Genomic DNA, 14,966 nt, shown 5'->3' on the forward strand with positions numbered 1-14,966 from the left:
CAATGTAGATTCGGTAGGAACGTGCACCCTTGACCTGGAAGCGAAATGCCAGGAGCTGGAGGAACACATGAGGCCTCTGGAAGAGAGCACTGTGGAGCTCCGCGGCCAGCTACGTGCATCTGCGCTCAAATGTGAAGATTTAGAAAATCACTCCCGACGGGACAATATTAGGGTCAGAGGTCTGTAAGAAGGCTGAGAGGCCCTGACCTGGAGGCGTTCATGGTAGGCCACTTTTCCATTGTCTTCGAAGAGGGAGGCCCAGAGGTGAAACTGGAGCGAGTTCATAGAGTAGTGCCGAGGCTTCCTGGAAACAACAGGAGGCCAAGAGTCTTTCTAGCAAAATCCAGCTCCTTTAAAACAAAAGAACCGGTCCTTCTAAAAGCGAGAAATGGACAATGTAACCTTCCAAAACGTCTCATGCTCAATCTTCCAAGATGTGGCCCGGGCCACTTTAGCGTGACACCAACAGTTCTGACCTATCACAGAAGCCCTGCGAGAATGTCAAATAAAGTATCTCTGGACCTACCCCTTTGGCGTTGCATTTCAAATGGACAATAAGCATCTCCACTGCACAGAGATGGAAGAAGCGGCAGATCTTCTGTGAATCAGACTACCCTCCCCGACACGAGCGACAATGTTGCGAAATGACGAAGGGAAGCAACTGAAGGGGTGACGGGGCGGCGGCCTGGGGTGGACGACTGGACGAGGAGGCAAAAAATGCACCGTACTGAACGTGGGAATGCTTGGAGACTTTGGCTTGTTGTTCTGCATTATAGGCGCCCTAGCCTACACTTCACTTGGAACAGGGTAATGGGGTTGCAGCAGAGACATCAGTTGGGAATTGACCCAATTGCTGAGGCATCGGATTCCGAGACTCTTATCCCGATGGACACTCAGCGTCTCTGGGATCTTTTAAAACTGAGATTTGTGGATAATTGAAAATGTCACATGAGTAGGCACATAAGTGCCCTTGCAGTTTGATTAAGGGATTCCTGGGAGCGAAAGTGGACTCGCTCCTGGAGTTAGTCATAGTGAGGCCTTCCTTTGGGATGGAAGACCCCACAACTTGCAGTTCTTCTTTATTCTTGTTTTATATGCTATGTATCATGGTGCTCATACAGTTGTTGACTCTAGCAGGGCCACGGAGGGGGGGTGTGGGGTGGAAAGATGTGCAGCATGAGTAAGGGCTGGTTTGGGATCCGCAGAAGAGGGGTTCACAAAATGTTAAATGGTGGGTAATTGCCTATCTTGGAACATCAGGGGTCTTATCTCCCCTAATAAGAGGCAGAGTTTATGGAAATCTTTAACCGACCACCAGATTATGATAACTTCCTTGCAGGAAACCCATGTAAAGAAAAGTGAGGAGATGCGACTGAAACACAAACGATACCCGCAGGTCTTCCACTCCTCGGCCCCCACAAAACAAAATGGAGTGCCCTTTCTCTTTCACTCCTCGACCCACATCAATCACCAAGCTACTAAAATAGACTCGTCAGGGCGTTTTGTGATGGTCCAAGGGAGCTTAGGGGTAGAGCATGCACCATTGCCTCAATTTTTGCACCTAACACAGAGCAACTGGACTTCCTAGAGACATTTTTAACAACTCTAGAGGGATTTGCAATGATAGACATCCTACTGCTAGGGGACTTCAACTTAATATGAGACCCGTCATTGGACACGACTCACCTGCAGAGGGCAACGAGAAGGACATTCAACAGGGCTCTTAAACCTCTCTTCAGCGTTTGTGCCTACTAGACGCTTGGAGGGCAGATCACCCTGAGACAAGGGACTATTCTTTTTTCTCTCACTCCTACAGAACCTACTCTAGACCACATCTTCCTCATTCAATCCCTTCTGTACACAGTCTTGGGTACTAGGTTCCATCCAATAAGCATCTCAGATCATGCCCACCTGGAGGTAATACTAAATTGGCCATCCCCGCGCTCGAAACAAGGGAGATGGTATTTCCCCAATTTCTTTAGCAGGGATAGACTTCTCAGGGACGAACTCAGGAAGGCGATCACAGAGTACTTTAAGACCAACGATCCGGCCCTTACATTTCACGCTAACAATTGGGATGCCTTTAAGGCTGTTATTAAGGGCAAGTGCATGGAGATCACCACCACGCTCAGAAATCAGCAGAGAGGGGAGAGATTACTGTTTGAAGGGGAACTCCAAGTGGCAGAAAAAATACACCAAGAGAGCCCGTCGATCCAAACTCACCACAAAGTCACCTCCCTAAAGGGGAAATTAAGAGCCATATACAGTAACAGATCAGAGATATCTATTCTAAGGCTTCAGGCCCGGGGCTACGAAAGTGGCAGCAAAATAGGCACTCTACTGGCACAGCAGCTGAGGGCAAAGCAAGAAAAATAATATATCAAACAAATAGTGGATGACGCGGACGTATCCCATCTCAAGGAGGAGGGTAAAGTAAATGCCTTTTAGGGATATCTATCGCAACCTCTACACCACCGACACGCTGGAGGCCCATGCTCAGGAGTGTTACCTAGGGACTATAAACCTGCCTCAGGTCCCAGCCACACCAATGAGGACCTTAGTCGCCGCTTCACCGGGGAAGAGGTCCAGAAGGCAATAGACGCCTTGAAACTGCAGAGTCCCCTGGCTCGGACAGGCTTAATGCTCACTTGTGTCATATATTTGCACCCGAGCTGACTCCGCATCTGGTGACCCTCTTTAACAACATAGCAAAGGCCCATACAGGCCCATCACACTTCTGAACCTGGACGCAAAATTATACTCTAAAATACTGGCCACTCACCTCAAAAATCTCCTTCTAGCGCAGACCCATGAAAATTTGCGGAGAATAGCTCACATGATTGAGAAAGTACAGAAGAAGGGCATTCCCTCGGCACTCCTTTCGTTAGACACAGAAAAGGCCTTCGACAGGGCCTTTTCTCCTGTGAACACTGAGACAATTTGGCTTCAGTGAAACATTTCTTGATATGGTGCGTGCCAACTATCCCTCTCCCAGGTCTCAAGTTCTCGTAAATGGGGTGACCTCTGACTCTTTTGTACTCTTGCGGGGGACAAGGCAGGGCTACCCTCTGTCCCCCATACTCTTTGCTCTTAACATTGAACCTCTGGTGAAGCGGATGAGTTCAAGCCCAGATATAAGAGGGGTTACATTTGGCACTGACAATCACAAGATCACTTTCTTTGCGGATGACGTCCTGCTTCCCATTTCTGATCCGCTGAACTCGCTCCCGGCCATACAAGTGGAGCTTGATCACTTTGAACTAGTCTCCGGCTTTAGGGTAAATCTCTCAAAGTCATTCTTACTCAACTTAACTCTTTCGGGAGAGGTGATGGAAAGGATAAAGTAGACCTCCCCTTTCTGCAGTACAGGCAAAGATATTACTTATCTTGGGGTCAAACTCACCCCAAAGATTGCCGGCTTCTACAAGACCAACTTCCCGCCCTTGCTGCTACAGATTAAAGCAGACCTGAATAGATGGAAAGCGGCTTACACCTCCTGCATAGGGAGAATTAATGCAATTAAGATGAATATCCTCCCCAGGTTACCCTACCTCTTTCAGGGACTTCCGGTGCCACTGGACAGGGACCTCTTTACAGATCTAAAAATGATGATTACTAAATTCATTTGGCAAGGGCGAAGAGCCCGACTATCCTACCGAGTGTTAACAAGATCGCAAGCAGAGGGAGGCTTAGCCATTCCAGACTTCCGGGGATATTACAGAGCTGCCCAGCTCCGGGTGCTGACGGAATTGTCCCTCAGAGAGTCCGAAAAACATTGGCTCCATATGGACCGTCAAATAACAGGCAGGACCATCTGGGATCTAATATGGTTAAAGAAGCAGCATAAGCCCCCAAACGCTTACCTCAGCACCCCAACGGCCACCACTCTGCGGGTCTGGGACCTTCTTACAAAATCATTATCCCTGAACACCTTCCCATCACCCTACACCCCATTCACTCCAACCCAGAGTTTCCCCCGGCGATGCGGGAGGGGCCATTTAGACAATAGAGAAAGGTGGGCTGTCTTACGATCTCCCACCAATACAAAAGAGGGGAACTCCTGACGTTTGTAGAATGCGCCAAAACATTCCTACAGCAACCCACAGAGAGCTTCCATTACACACAGCTTAAACATTGGGTGCAACAGCCCCAGGTATGGCTGGCTGCAACCAGGGATCTGCTCCCAATTGGAAAATTTGCACAAGCGGGGGCTACCTCCAAGGGGACTATCTCTTTACTGTATTCCCTCATTAGGGCTCTGAGTCCACGGTCAACTCCGAGGACCAGGACTTTCTGGGACTCTACCCTCCCAAGGCCACTAGAGGAGAAACAATGGAGCCGCTTGTACAATGACATTGATAAGCACAACGATTCAATGCATTTGAGAGAGGCTCACTATAAAATTATGTACAACCAGAAAATGCATAACATATTCCATAACACTACAGACAGGTGCTGGAGGGGGTGTGGGCACCTGGGGGACTTTCAACACATCTGGTGGGACTGCCCCTCTATTCAGCCATTCTGGAAGGAGATTTTCTCACACATTAAACTGCTATTGGGGTATCCCATTCCGGACACCATAGACCACACTCTCCTTGGGATCCGAGATCCAACTCTGAAGCGGCAAACATACGGATATCACTCCATCATGTGGTTGTGTCTGGGCGCTGCTAAGATGGCTTCTGCGGCAGCCTGGAAGAGGGCGGAGGCTCTGTCCATCACGCAGTGGCATGCCAGATTGTGGCAAGCGTTAGGGCTGGAGCGATTGACTGACATAACAAGGGGTTCAAGAAAGGGGTTCGAGTATATTTGGTCCCCACTGGTGGAATATCTATCAGAAGGATGGCCCTTATTTGCATGTAGACCCAGACTGCGAGCATTTCACCTTTTTCACATTTAATTGGAGGGGGAGCACTTCAGGCGAACATACGATCAGAGAGAGACGGCCCTAGCCCTCGCCCACCTGGCCACCCCACCACTCGGCCCGCTTTGGAACACATTCACCATGATACATTTGTTCGGTTCACTCTTAGTTCTTCTTTCCCTTTTTTTCTTCCCTTCTTCTTATTTCTGGTTTGAGGTTTTCCTCTTCTTTTTGTGCCCAGCCTAGGGCTTAAAGTTGGGGTAAGACGCACAAGAGCATCTTGGCAATGGTCCCGCATTAGGGAAATTGGGTAATCGTTGAAATATATGATGCTAAAGGTGTTGATTGGGGCACCCTAGTTCGGATACTTATGAGGCATAGACCTTGTTAACAAGCTGTGTGTACCGTGAACCTGAGAGATATCTGTAACTCTTGGCCTGTATGCTGTACTATTTTTCTCTGTATTGGTATAAACTTAATGAAATGATTTTGAAATAAATGCCACGTCGAAGTGGCAGTAAACTGCACACACGGGAACTGCAGTGGTAGATCTAAGACATGTTTGAAAGGCTACTTATGTGGGTGGCACAATCAGTGCTGCAGGCCCACTAGTTGCATATTATTTACAGGCCCTGGGTATATGGTATACCACTTTACAAGAGTCTTACAAGTAAAATAAATATGCCAAATAGGTGTAAACCAGTTATACCATGTTTAGATAAGAAATCACATGCCTTTTAGCACTGGTTAGCATTGGTTAAGTGATCAGAGTCCTAAAGCCAACAAAAAGAAGGTCAGATATAGAGGAGGAAGGCAAAATGTGTGTGGTGAATCTTCAGAGAGGGCCATTTTTCAACAGGGGGACATGATCCTCACAGCTGTAGACAATATCATTTGTGTTAGCCTACTATGAATCCTGGGAATAATTGTCCTTGGCCAGTTGTATTGGGTGGTGCAGTTTTACAAATCAATTTGGATAAACCTGCTAACTTTAGCACTGATTGTGACTGTTAAATGTCAATTCTAACAAGCATTCCGCATTGCTTTTGGTTCTGGCACTTTTAGCTTTCAAAATTGCAAAAGAAGAAAAACATGTTGTCTCATTCACATAAGTTCTATACATCCAAATAATTTAAACAATTTACACGTCCCAATGATAATCATTTTTCAAAGCTAGTTGTATAGCCCCATTAAGTATTTTGTTAAACATTCCTATCATACCATTACAACAGGGATTATAAACAAATGTGGTTCAATGTTTTATGCCTACTGTATCAAGGACTAAAGCAATCTGATAATTCTCCCATTCATCCTCCTTAACTTCCTTGAGCATTCTAGACAAGAAATCTGCTAGTTCATTCTTCTTACCCAGAAAATTCTCTACTTCGTATATAAAATCCTGTAATGTTATTGAGGATCTAGCTATACTTGTGGTTGCTCTGCTCATACCCTCAGTGGTGAGTAACTTAACTACACGTTTATAATGATATACTAAACATGGTTTATGTCAAGCTAACAATCAAACATACTCTAGTGCCCACACCACCCATGTTTTCTTTTCGAACACTTTTCCTATGAAGGCAATAAGGCATGGGAAGTATATGTGTTAGACCAGTCTACCTAAGTGTGGTCTTCCCTCAAATGTTTCACCTTCACTCCTCCTGTTTTCCTGAATTTGTTTGCTGGCCTTAGGACTGTGTGCACTTTACCACTGCAACCAGTGCTAAAGTGCTTGTGCTCTCTCCTTCAAACATGGTGAAATTGGCTTACACCCAACCGACACATTTAATTTACTTGTAGGTCCCTGGTAAAGTGGTACTACAGGTATCCATGGACTGTAAATGAAATGCTACTAGTGGGCCTGCATCACTGAATGTGCCACCCACTTAACTAGCCTTTTGAAACATGTTCCAGGCCTACCATTGCAGCCCATGTGCGCAGTTTTAAACTGCAATTGAGACTTGGCAAAAAAAAAACGTTTGCCTTCCCTTTTAATACAAATAAGTCACACTTTAATTAGGCCCTAAACAGCCACAGGGCAGGGTACGTTGAATTAAAAAAAAATGTACATGTATTTTCAAGCCTTACATCTTCTGGTAGTGAAAAGGCCTGCCTCTCCTATAGGATAACATGGAGTTACCTCATTGCCTTTATTAAGTGATACCTTGGAAGTAGATAGGAAAGTTGTCTTTGGTGTCTGAGGAATTGTAAATTAAACCATCCTGGCTTGATTGAAGGCCGAACTGTCACCTACCACACTTGCACTTCAAAGGCACTGACCAAGCTCACACACAAAAGACTTCACACTAGCCTTTTGTGTGCCCAGACAGACTGGCACCAGGGCAGGGAGGCAGGAAATTCCAGACACCTCTGAATGGAAAAAGCTCCAAAAGCTTCTCCACTTCAAATGGGGTACCAGGTTTTCTCAGTGTCTCATCTTGTGGAATAGATGTGTACAAGGATTCTCCATCAAAACTAAGTACTTTGTTTCTGTATCAAATTGAAATCTTTCAAAATATTTCAAACATGTTTCTTATCCTGAAGAAAGGAGGGCATCTTACCAACAATTGGCCTCAGAAAATAATCAGCAAATTGCGATAACAACTCCAAAAAGGATCCAATCCCTGAGACGATTGATCTACGGGGAGGGTAACATTGTGGCTTATGGATCTTTGGAAGCACATAGAAGTGCGGAATTTTAGGACGTGTAGTTACCAAAAAGTCGACCTCATTCAGTGTAATCCACTCTTCTTCATTTTCTTGTGTAACCACCCATCCAATCACTTTCTGTAACCTAGGTTTAGGAAATGGTTTTTATCATCTATAACTCTTATTGTAGGCACTGAGAATAGTGATCCTCTGTGAACTGCTTGTGAGCCACTCTGATGGATTTTATAAGTATATTGCCTTCATTGTTTATAACTGTTTGGCACTTTTTGGCACAGTGGCTACCTATTTATCCTGATGAATGCCCAGAGCCCCCTGATAGGGCCCAAACACAGGCAGAAACATGCTGACCTGGTTTGTATTAGGTTGAAGGTCTCACTCCCCTCTGAGTTTTAATTTGCCGCTTGGAGACTGCTAATAAAGTTATTAATCCACCATAAGGCAGTTTTAATTTTGTTTCACACTTACTTTGTAGTCTGCACCTACTCTCCATCCCACCCACACCTAGCTCTCAAAGGGATATTACCTGATTATACATAAAACACCAGTTGTTGTAGCCCACACCATTGAATTCTTATTCTTGGTGTGAGGAGGGGCCCACTGATGAAGCATGTCACCTTAGGGTGGGTGAGGGCTTCCGTCCTAAAAAGAAAATATTTTCTTGCTATACCACTGTTGCTTGAGTTAAAGGATTTTAACATCAAGCTTTATATGATCTACTGCATCTCTCTGTGTGATGTATTTAGTAGCTTTGGGGGACTGATGTATGTCTAGGTCATAAAATTTCCCCTGATCCTTTTGTGTTGTGAGTGAAATAACATTATGTCACATGGCTTCACTTCAGCAGTTAGCAGTGAAGCAGAAGAAGCCCATAGCCAATTTGTGCAATTGTGTGTCTGAAGGTTCTGTCTGGTCTCCGGTGGACGCTCTTGCCTCGGGCATAAATTGCTACACAGAATGGTGGCATTTGAATAATACAGGAGGTCTACTTAAGTTACTTTTCTGGTTCCTGGCGTTGTGTTGTAAAGAAAGCAGTGTTTTCACATGCCTGTAAGGCTGAATGAAGACAATGGAAAAACGAAGCTTTGAAGAAAAAGCAGCTGTCCAAAGTAGCATGAACACACACATAAAACTGTAGAGAAAGTATACATGATATATTTTTTCTTAAACATTTTCATTATTTGAGTTTACGTAGTTTTATTGTCTAAAATATAATTTGAATTAGTTTAATTAAAAACAAGTAAACAATTATAAAAAAACGTATTTAACAATGCAATTTGTTTCAAAGCAGTCTGCTTCTGCACATAAGTTGATTAAAGAGCAGTTTTTTCATTAAGCTGTGACTAGCCTCTCAACTTGTCTTCGCACAAGAAAGTAGTACTTTGACAAAAACAATTGCAATCTGTTCAACTCCCAAATAAATATTAAAAAAGAGGATTCAGATTGGGACTCCTTGCAACAACTAGTGAATGCCAGAATGAATTATTCCTTGAAATAACACACCTCTATCCCAGCAATTTGCCTCTATTATGACCCTCGTCCACTAACAGGTTTCCAAAGACTGGCGCATTGTGAGCGTGACATAGAGGAGTGTATGCGCTGGTCTTTTAGAGCACTGTTTGCACCTCCTGCATCCTGTGCAAGAAGAGAGTAAGCTGTCTTTCTTTCCCATCTTATTCTTTGCAAATGGTTACCACCAGCCTTTTGCAAATGCCAAATTACTTACTGCTCTGACATGGGAAAAAGTGACGCAAAAGTGGCGCAAGGGGCTTGTAAATCTGCCCCATGGTTGCTAAGCATTTTAGCTTTCCATTGCAAACTGCAAGCAGGGAGGAACACCTTTTGGCCGGCTTATTTCCCCTGCAATTTGGACGAGTTTCCATGCTTGCATGGCGAATCGTAAAACCAATCACAAAGCACAGTGCACTTTTGTGGATTCCTCGTTTCAACTTTGCATTACCAAAGTCAGTTGCACTTAATGCAGTCATGTGAGCTTCATCTAGCCCCATGCCTGTTAACTTTGTTCCAGTATATTTCATGCCCACATAGTGCACGGATTCTTCTATTATTATTTATAAAAAGCATAACATCAAATCTTGTAAAGGAAAGAAAAAATCCAATATCATTTGCCCAACTGGCCCTATATCATTGTTATTACCACCTGTTTTAAGCAGGAGTTAAATATAAGTGGGAGGAGTGTTGTGGGGCCGGAAGACAGGAGGTTGAGGGAGAGGGGAGTTCGCTCTGGAGGGCTGTGATATTCTGGGAGAGCATTGTCCTCTCCCCCAGTGTTGTAACAGGGGCTGACCGGCGGCCTGGCCATGCCATGGCCCTCATGGTATTTTGCATTCTGGATGGAATGACATATGATACCTAATATTTGATGCAGGGACACCTGCCAACATTGAGAACTGCAGCCCCTTGTATCCGTACCAAATAATGATAACTTGTAATGAAGCCATTAATTATGTTCCTTGAAGCTTTGCACTGTTTAATATTCATTAATAACATCTACTACTTTGAAAAAGGGCTTCTGAACGCTAGAAAGAATGGAAAGACAGTAAGACTGGTCCATTCTCCCTCTTTGCTAACGGATCAGAAGGAGGAAATGTTGTTGAAGATTGCATTAATCTCTTAGCTGCGCTGAAAGCCATTTTGTACTTGGCAGCCATTTTAGTTAGCTATGTGCTGGCCATTTGCTGTTTCCCTCTCCCAGAGTCTTGCACATGCTCAGATGGGCCTAGCTAGTAGAATGCACCTGTTCCTAGTATAGAACTGTCAGGCTGTTCTAACTGATGTCAGCAACTTATTACTCCTCCTACTTGTTGACTGTGCAGTTTCTGTATGACCATCTATGTGCATAACTCTTCTCATGTGTACTTGTACCGCCTTTTTTCAGCCCCTGTGTGGGTATATAATGCCCCTGTTCTCTGTACTCCTTAGAAATGTCTCCTACAGTGATTTGAGAATTCTGTATGACGCATTTTTCCCTCTTTAGAGGTTAAATAAAAAGATGTCTTTTATATTACAGCTTCTGTGCCAATCTCTTCTTTGTTGGTTTAAAAGGACCCGGTGTATCAGTGAAGCCCCAGATTAGGTTTTGATTTCTACAATGTAAGAAGGTGGATACATAAAAAGCATTATAGAAACATGTTTGTTTTCATCATTGTCCTATTCTGTAGGTTCAGAAAGGAACAAGGCAAAAGAGTGTAAAGCTGAGCTAAGCACATTTCACTTTGGCTGTACTCCATACCTTAATAGCTTTTGGGGCAAAATGCAGCTTTTTCCATCTAGGTCGGAAATCCATTCTCTCTTATCTCCGAGGAGATCCATGTAATTGTGACATTTATTCCAAACAGCCCAAGTGCATACACTTCAGTGAGAGGCTGGAGAAAAATATACTATTGTTGCCTTTGCACTGTATTTATAGAAAAGGGGAAGTATGAATTGTGATTCATCCAGTTTTTAAATTAATGCATAGCTTCCCCTTCGTTTTACAAAAAGGGAAAGTTTAATTGTGGTATGTGGGTTGGTTTTTAATGCAGTCATTTGGCTCATTAGTAAGGCATGTCCTGGTGGTAAGCACATTAAGGAGCCGATTCCGATCTCGCTGGGAGAAGGCTCCGTCTGACTCGGATCCGGGAGGCTTTCCGACCGACTCGTGCTCCGGGGCTCCGAGCGCCCGAGTACGATGCGAACAAGCGCTGATTGACACAGGTCACTCTGGGCCCCATTGAAGTCAATAGGAGCCTGTTGTACGATGCGTACATAGGCTCCCATTAACGAAAAAGGTACGTTGCGCACAAGGGCACCCCCTGTAGTGGGGATGCGTCTGTGTCACAGTACATGCATCTGTAGGGGGGATCCCCCCTTGGGTCACCCCCTGTGATCGACTCATATGACTACGGGGGAAGGGGGGTCGGGCACGGACCCTCGAAGTCTGCTTCCCGGCACGTTTACGTGTCAGAGGCTCCGACTTGATCCAGCTGTCCGAATCATGCATCATACTGGCTGTGTCGGAAACCGCCTCCATTGCATGGCACGGTTTGCTTACGGACGAGACGTACGGAGCGGTTCGAACCCGGAAATGATTCGGTCAGCGATTTAGCATTTCTCACATCATACTTGTTCGCTCGTACAGCTGTAGGAGTTGTTCGGAAAACCCACGTACGGCTCGTACTTTTTCCGGCCGGATCGTGTTTGGAGCCCTTCCGAGCGAGATCAGAATCGGTTCCTAAATTGTAAAAAGTGTAAATCTCACTTTAGCCTTTCAGAGCCTTCATCTATAGGAGTAGTGTGGCGCAGCGGCAAGAGCGGCTGACTTAGCAGCGTGGGGCTCATAGTTCAATCGCAGGCGAGCTCAGCATCATGTGACTCTAGGCATTAGCTCACTTAATCTCCCCTACGGCCTCCAGGGCCTTGAAACCTTAAGGGGTGATATGTTCTCGCTTTACAAATATGGATTATTAGACTCTTTGCTTAGTGGGAGTCCCAGATACCCCTACACTACTCTTATCACTTATAGTAAGACATATAGAAGCATATAAAGTGCAGAGCAGGAGCCCTTAGCTGAAGTAGAAATAGAGGTACTAAATGCATGATATTGCATCAGCCAATGATGCCTTGGGTAGCAGGAGTGACATCCACACACGTTGACCTATTCTTTTCACACAGCGCTGAGCATTTGACCAACCTTAACCCCTCTGAAGTCAAATATCTTCCATTGAGAGATACAAACAGGACAAATGAGGAGGAAGGGACTACAGAAAGTAAACAGCTAGTGAAAGCGTCCTGCTGTCTGCTGGTGCATTCATAATCCCAGAGATTAAAGATAACAAGCTCAGAATAAGCATCTACCCAATTGATTATCTAGAACTGTAGTTATTTATCTAGGGCTGCATCACATAAATTGAGCATGAGAAATGCTAGTTTATGATAAGTTTAGTGCCATGAATGTGGGCTGCTGAGGGCCCCGAAAAGGAGTACAACTGGTTCGGTGGTGAGTTAAAAATAGCCCTGAGTGGAGTTCATGGAGTTCCGCCACGTGTAACTCAGTGAAGTGACCAAAAAAACTCTGCTGCACTATGTGTAGTTCCGCAAGCGGTGGAGTACGATTGGTAACACCGTTCATGTTGATTTTCAGCATCAGGTGTTTGTCCCGCGCTGTGAAATCAGCGCAAATGTCACCATGCACAGCACAAAAGGGTGCTGCATCTTTTCTGCCACTCTAGTAGGTTTTCTACTCGTGCAGCAGCTTTTTCAATGTGCATGGAAGGTTTCTCAAAGCGAGCGGTCGCGACCATCCGCGACCACCCATGTTGAGAAATGTGCCACCCGTGTGGAGAAATCTCGCCCGAAGGTGGATTGTTCTAGCTTTTGCTCGCCAACTTGACATTGGTGAGTGCGAGCAAGGAAAATATTCTGCTCTGCTACACCGACTGGAGTTTTTCACAACTCCTCTTGCTCCATTGAGGTGGAATGTGGAAAACTCTGCAAACTCCGCAAACAGAGTGGAGTTCACCACCCATGCCTAGGCCAGAGGCAGTGGAAATTGGTTGTTTTTCTCTGGAGCGCTAGTTAAAGCAATATGCTAATTTTGCCTGGAAAGTATCAGTATTTATGAACTGTGAATGGGTAGCAAATGTCCCAAATTGGAAGACGAAACAAAGAGTAAAATGGATTATAAAAAAATAATTAATTCAACCGTCGCCTTGCTGTCAGAATTGTCGGATAAATATGAGCTGAGAAAAAAAAAACACTTTTGGTCTATTGCCAATTGTTTCGACAAAATGATGGCCCAACCTTATTTACTTTTTCATCACCAAAAACCCTTAATTAAGAAGAAATTTATGTTATTAAGGTTTGGAATTTATCCAACCAAAGATGGAACCCCTAAATGGGAGTTCAAATGGGCATCAAATATTTGTCGGCTGTGTGGGCAGTATGACGAAACCTTGCTGCATATTGTAACACTATGCCCAAAAATGATGAAGGAACGGAAAATAATTTTAAAACCTATTTTTAAAGAAATGGGACTTAGGACTTGTAGATCGGCATTAATATTTTGCCTAAGTGGTGTCAACGTCTATATTATACACCAATTTGTAAAATTTATACTTACAGTGGAAAAGAAATTATGTAAGGTTGACACCCAAAGTATATGTTGAATTTGTTAAGGCTGTAAATGATGATGCTGCTGTTTTTAAGATGATGATGAATTATCCTTATGGCACTTTTTAATTGTTTGTTTTTATAGTACTACCTTTAGATAATGTACTAATTGTTTGTTTTTAAAATACTACTTTTAGATAACTGTTCCATTAATATTGTTTATTATTTTTATAGAATGGCACATGTGCACTTTATCCTTGAAAACTGCCACGTCCTGTAAACTATTTTAAAAATGAAATAATAATGTTGAATTATCCCGAACTGGAAAAAGTTAATTGATTGTGGTCAACTTTATACATTGTATCCTGGAATGTTCAATTAGGTAATGTGTTTGGTTTGTATTTATTTTTGTCCTTTTTTTGTAATGGTTTTAATTAATCAAAAAATAAATAAATATTCGGGTAGCAAATGTGTTTGCCTTGTTAAGATAAAAACAGTTTGTCCTATACTTCTGAGGCGCGTCTCTCTGTGTGCTTCTCCACCACTTCCTTTCAAAGAGTAGCTGTAAAGAAGAGGTTTTTTTGCTAGATTCCTTGTTGGCTTTTTTTTGGTCCCTAGCATACCAATGGACCACTAGGTGCCAGTACAGTCACTATATCCAGGGAAAGCTTAGTTTAATGTGACCCTTAAAACATTTTCACAGATTAAAATTGTGCAGAGAAGCAAAGATTTCTAACGCACATTACCCACAACTTTTCTTCTAGGAAATGTTTAGCCAGTACCATTCATTTACACATCTTGGTGATGTACGAGTTTGGGTAGCCATGCGCTTTATGAAACTAGGTAACATAACATACCATACCATAACATAACATAACATAACATTACACAACATAACATTACACAACTGAACATAAAATATTCGCAATTCACAACTGTGTCTAAAACATTAAGATAGATTTACAATATGAATGATATATCTACATATCAGAATGGATATGTAGAAATATTTATCTCAAATTTTCAGAATTGCATCATATGGTGTTAGTATTCCATTCATCAATCACACATAGACTGCAGTTAGTGTGCTTCGTGTATTCCTAGGTGACGTACGAACATGTTCATCAGATTGCTGCATTCCATATGCCTGAGGTTCTGGACCATAGCTATACACTACTCCCCTGAAAAATATGTTATTTGCGCTGAGCGAGTACACTACTGTTTCCTATGCATTCTGGGTAGTGCTTTTGTTTATAGCGAAACACAATTTTTTTATACCAACTTGTGTTTCATATTGTTTTTAATAACGCAGTTTTTAATG

Source organism: Triturus cristatus, chromosome 1_2 (genome assembly GCF_964204655.1).
Source record: "Triturus cristatus chromosome 1_2, aTriCri1.1, whole genome shotgun sequence".
Classification (NCBI taxonomy): Eukaryota; Metazoa; Chordata; class Amphibia; order Caudata; family Salamandridae; genus Triturus; species Triturus cristatus.